Genomic DNA, 6,280 nt, shown 5'->3' with positions numbered 1-6,280 from the left:
AAATTGTAGTTTTCAGGTCCCACATGGGTTGTGAAATTCACCTACTATTGTCCATGCTCTTATAATATTACAGATCAGCTACATCCTATTGAAGGCTCGTAGTTTTGTTTTGAGAAATATTAGTTGTTCTTAGTAAATTATAATAAGCACAATAAATTATTACATAGAATAAGTGCTTCACCAATCAATATTATATACCATAGTTTGTGCTTTAGAAATCTTTAAAGAATGTTTTGTAGGAACGCTAACAGAAAACGATGTTATGTTGGAATGTATATAGGGTAAACTACTGCAAACAGGATGGTATGGTGTGGATTATTGGAAACTATAGGATTAGTATAGGGTCCACTACCACCTGTTAGGTGGGTAAGGGGTCCAATAACACCCGCAGGATGAGTATGGGGGTCACATCCACCCACAGGAATGGTATGGGGATCACTTCCACCCACAGGAAGGGTATGGGATCCAATACCATCCACTGGATGTGTATTGCGTCCACTACCACCGACAGGATGGGTATGGGCTCACAACCACCCACAGGATAGGTATGGGGTCCAATACCACCCACAGGATGAGTATGGGGTCCACTATAACCCACAGGATGGGTATGGGGCTCCAACCACCCACAGAATAAGTATGGGGTACAATAACACCCACTGGATATGTATGGCATCCATTGCCCCCACAGGATGACTATAGGGTACAGTATCGCCCACAGGATTAGTATATAGGGTTCACTGCCGCCCACAGAGTCGGTATGGGGTCCACCGCCACCCACAGGGTCGGTATGGGGTCCACTACCGCCCACAGGGTCGTTATGAAGTCAACTACCGTCCACAGGGTCGGTAGGGGTCCACTACCGCCCACAGGGTCGGCAGGGGGTCCACTGCCACCCACTGGGTCGGTAGGGGGTCCACTGCCGCCCACAGGATCGATAGGGGGTCCACTGCCGCCCACAGGGTCGATATGGGGGGGGTCCACTACCGCCCACAGGATCGATAGGGGGTCCACTGCCGCCCACAGGGTCGGTAGGGGGTCCACTGCCGCCCACACGTTCGGTAGGGGTCCACTGCCGCCCACAGGGTCGGTAGGGGGTCCACTGCCGCCCACAGGATCGATAGGGGGTCCACTGCCGCCCACAGGGTCGATAGGGGGTCCCTTACCGCCCACAGGGTCTCTATGAAGTCAACTACCGCCCATAGTGTTTGTATAGTGTCCACTATCGCCCATAGTGTTATTATGGGGTCCACTACCCCTCATAGGGTCGGTATGGGGGTCCATTACTACCCACAGGGTGTGTCTGGGGTCTATTTTGGCAATACTGCTTTTCCAATCTCATTTGTTGTTCAATGTAAAATATTTGTTGCTCGACTTGCAACAATTTATATATATATATATATATATATATATATATATAGTATAGTGCCTTTGCAATAATGTACCAATGTGTGTATTTTCATAACTCGTTTTAAATTGTTGAAAAATAAATAACTACATTGTGAATGCAAGTCAATGTTTACATGCTAAATCAGAGTTGCCAGATTCCGCTTAAAATAGCAAATTGTGCTTATTTTCAAAGCTTGAGAATTTAGCTTTAAAGTAGTTAAAAAACTACGAATTTCGCAATTTGCTATGTACTTTAGTGTACTATTTTAAAATAAGGTTGGTTTTTAAGCTGCAAGTCATATGAATCTCAAAAAAAGTATATTATTAACAATCTTATCTCCATAGTTCACTAGTTTCTGTAAATCAGATCTGGTAACTGTAGGCCAAGTACTGGAAGACTCAAGACACAATGTGTTGAAGCTATTCTCTTTGAAGAAGTCATCTCGACAGGATCTTCCAGCTCCAGCTATAAAACTTCACCAAACATGGATCTACCTAGTACATCAAATGGTAAGGAATTACTAAACTGTACAAAGTTTTATGCTAGAACATTTGTTACAGTCCCCTGTTCTATGTGTACTCCATCACATAGTGACGGAGTATGTGGGAATAATTTTGTTAACACTGTCCATTTGACATGGTGGTGGTGTATGGTGCTGGTGGTGTATGGTGCTGGTGGAGTATGATGCTGATGGTGTATGATGCTGATGGTGTATGATGCTGATGGTGTATGATGCTGATGGTGTATGATGCTGGTGGTGTATGATGCTGGTGGTGTATGATTCTGGTGGAGTATGATGGTGTATGATGCTGATGGTGTATGATGCTGATGGTGTATGATGCTGGTGGTGTATGGTGCTGGTGGTGTATGGTGCTGGTGGTGTATGATGCTGGTGGTGTATGGTGCTGGTGGTGTATGGTGCTGGTGGTGTATGGTGCTGGTGGTGTATGGTGTATGATGCTGGTGGTGTATTATGCTGATGGTGTATGATGCTGGTGATGTATGATGCTGATGGTGTATGATGCTGGTGGTGTATGATGCTGGTGGTGTATGATGCTGGTGGTGTATGGTGCTGTTGGTGTATGATGCTGGTGGTGTATGGTGCTGGTGGTGTTTGATGGTGGTGGTGAATCTGACACTGTCATATATATATATATATATATATATATATATATATATATATATATATATATATATATATATATATATATATATATATATATATATATATGAGGGGTACCACCTCTGGTGCAAGTGTAGGGACCCATAGCCTCGGAGAAGAAAATAAAGAGTACTCAGAGAAGACCTTGTGGATCCTCACTGAACACTTTCATATTTTCTTCTCCTACCACCCTTATTCTTTTGGTATGTGTGTATATTTATCTAACTTTATTTGAAAACGTCATTACACAAAAAAAGTTACAATATTGATTAATATATATATATATATAATTTTTTTTTCTTCCAATAATATAGTATTCGCTTGAAATTAACAGCCTGGTCAATCAGGCTGTTGGATTCAACTCCTCTCAGTTTTGTTATACGAGTTACAGCATGGTTAATCACATCCAAAATTAAAGTTATTTCCAGATGCAGTCCTAAAATTTTTAACATTGCTCTCACTAGTGTTAATGTAGATTATTTCATAATTTAAATAATATATTTAATTACTGTAGTACATTTTAACAACAATTTAACTTATAATTTTTGCAGCATAGGTCATTTGAATATAAGTATTTTATTAGAAACTATTTCCTTCAGGTCTTCAGGGAAAATTCTTGAGGAGATGCACAAACTGCAAACAATGTGTGCATGTCCGAAGCAATGTTTGCAAGTTCTGCCAGTGTGACTTCCGAAACAGTAGAGAATTAATGAAGAAAGAAGAGGAAGCCCGTTTTCTACTTAAAGGCAAGAAGGCTTTAGAACGAAATACAGCAAGCCGGGTTCTACGAAGGATTGAAAATCAGGTATTGAAGTTTGTCTACATCTGTTGTATTCATTTGTATTCTTCTTATGCTGAACTTGCTTGATAAGGTATAGAATCAACATGAATAATGCTGTACAGTACTTACATACTATTTGTTTATTTATTTATATACAAGTTAGCACACTGGGATTATGAGAGTACATAGCATTGATGTTTTTACATTCTTGTAAAGCCACTAGCACACAGTGTTTTGGGCAGGTCCTTAATCTAACAGATAATTTTAAATAGGCAATTTAAAGCTTAAATGGAAAAAAATTGGCTGGTACATTGTAAGAAAGTATCACAAAGATTACTATGTACATTAAAGTAAAATTTGAGGGTTATCAACATATAAATTGTAGCATAATTTGAGGAATATTTCAAGGTATAATATAGTAAGATATGCATTCAATATAACAATCATGATATAAGGTGATAGCAATGATTACAATGGAAAAGTTGTATGGTTTAGGCACATATATTCTGGCATTGGATTTCATAAGATACAGTGCGAGTTTAATACACTAGTTAGGAAACTATCAAGAAAAAATTTAGGTACTTTTTGGTTTTATTTTTTAAAATGGCAGAAGTTGGACAGTTTTTAAATTTGTTAGCGAGTGAGTTCCATAGACAAGGTCCCTTTATTTGCATAGTGTATTTACACAGAATAACTTTGACTCTGGGGATATCAAAGATATTTATATATATATATATATATATATATATATATATATATATATATATATATATATATATATATATATATAATTTCAATTCAATCATCTCTGTCATTGATGTATATGGCAAAAAGTGTGTGGCCCAATACAGCACTATGTCTTAACGTAATGGGTCCAAGGGCCCATAAGGTCTCGACAGCATTAAGGGCCCTTTAGCAAACCAGTGTGCTGGGGCCCCTATGACACCCATGACGTCTTTGTATCATTTCAAGTTTGTACATGTACTTCTTAAGATATGGGCACCATACAACTGCTGCATATTCTAGCTTTTGTCTAAAAAAATCATGAACAATTTATTTATTATTTATCCATGAATGCCAGAACTAAACCCTGTGGTACTCCACTCGTGACATTTCTCCAGTCCAATACATTGCCTCTGATTACTGCCCTCATTTTTCTATCAGTTTGAAATTTTTTAATCCATGTTAGAAGCTTACCTGTCACCCCTCCAATATGTTCCAGTTTCCAGAACAAACTCTTATGTGGAATTCTGTTGAATGCCTCTTTTAGGTCCAGATAGATGCAGTCAACCCAACCATATCTTTCCTGTAAAATTTCTGCGGCTCGATCATAGTAACTGATTAAATTTGTTACACAGGATCTTCCATTTCAAAATTTTTTATTTTTTATTTTTATTTTTTTTCCAGCACGCACAAGGAAGCTTGATGCAGATAAACTTACATTAGGATCAGAAGGTGATAGCGATAATGCCTTGGAAAAAAATCCTGACGAGCTACAAGTGCAGCAGGTGCATAAAGTCCAAAAAGTACCGCAGGTGCAAGAAATTCAACAAGTACAAAAAGTTCCGCAGGTGGAACATTTACAAAAAGTTCCGCAGGTGCAACAAGGGCTACCATTAGCAATCATTCAGAAACAGCAAGAAGTACAAGTAGTAAAATTTGAACCACAGGGAACTACACCAGGAAAACAGTGTAGTAACAACGGAATGGGAATTTTAAAATACCTGAGGAAACAGGTAAAAAAGGACAAACAATAGAAATGGTTCCTTACACCTTATTATTTGGTAGTTTATAGGTATTTTACTTATAATACTTTATATTATGTCTACAGTTTATAATTTAGTTTACAGTTAATTTACTTTTCAACTTCCATATCTTACATGAAGGATTTTTACTGTTTTTCATTTTTAAAACCTTATTAGTATCATTTATAGTTTAGTGTCAATTCACTTATAATACAATATATGGAATAATTTACTAAATTCATTTAACTATAATAAATTTAAATAAACATTTTTACCCCAGGATGAGTTTCAGTCACCCTACCCAAAAAATTAATGTTTCTTTATTACTAATCTTGTGAGAGGTAGCTTATTGTGCAGCCCATACTCATTCTGTGAGTGTTAGTTTATTGTGCACCCCATAGTCATCATGTCACCCAAGCCTGCTGCAGCTGCACCTGAGGGGTGGTGTAGGGAACCATTAGTGTACTATTATGATTTGAGAGAGAGAATGCTCTGTGGACAGAGCATCAATATGGCTTAAGGCATTGAGCTTTGCCTCAAGATGAAGCTTAGGCTGATCTCTGATTTGCTTCTTGGGAGTCTTCATTTACGTGCACCCCATACTCAACCACTTTGTAGTAATTAATTGTGCAACCCATACTCATCCTGTTACCAGTAGTTTGTGCAACCCATACTTATCCTGTGATCCCTATCCCTCTACTTCAAGTCCCTCAAGGGGCGCACGAATTCAGTTTGGCATACTGCATCCTGCCTTCCCATCCCTAGCTACTGACCCATCACAATATTTTATTTTATTTTATTTATATATATACAAGTAGGTACATTGGGGTTGTGAGAATACATTGAATAGTACAGTATTTACAATCTTGTAAAGCCACTAGTATGCGCAGCGTTTCAGGCAGGTCCTTAATCTAACAGATAATTTTAAGTAGGTAATTTCTATCAGAATTGATAAATGATAATAAATACATTGTTTACATACATACATTACAAATACATACATATAAGCTCAAAAGCTTCATTGAAGGTTGTAACAGAACCCATGAGCACCACACCAGAAATAAATACAGTTTTGATATTCCAAGAGTACGACTTAATCAAACTAGAAATGCTCTACAAATCAAGGGACCCAGAATGTGGAATGATCTTCCCAACCATGTTAAAGACTGTACCTCTCTCAACCAGTTTAAGATAAAAATTAAACA

At 38.1% G+C, this 6,280-nt stretch overlaps 1 long non-coding RNA gene across 1 annotated transcript; it reads left to right on the top strand.

Moving 5' to 3' along the window:
- The first annotated feature begins 1,759 nt into the window (after positions 1–1,759).
- Positions 1,760–5,354, top strand: LOC123746184 (uncharacterized). Its single transcript, XR_006771477.2, has 3 exons — positions 1,760–1,896; positions 3,149–3,354; positions 4,738–5,354. It is a non-coding gene; the product is annotated as an uncharacterized lncRNA (long non-coding RNA).
- The last annotated feature ends 926 nt before the right edge of the window (positions 5,355–6,280 follow it).

The sequence above is a fragment of the Procambarus clarkii genome, chromosome 80, assembly GCF_040958095.1.
Source record: "Procambarus clarkii isolate CNS0578487 chromosome 80, FALCON_Pclarkii_2.0, whole genome shotgun sequence".
In the NCBI taxonomy this organism is placed as follows: domain Eukaryota; kingdom Metazoa; phylum Arthropoda; class Malacostraca; order Decapoda; family Cambaridae; genus Procambarus; species Procambarus clarkii.
The sequence above is the reverse complement of the archived record's forward strand: the minus strand, read 5'-3'. Positions and strand labels throughout refer to the sequence as shown.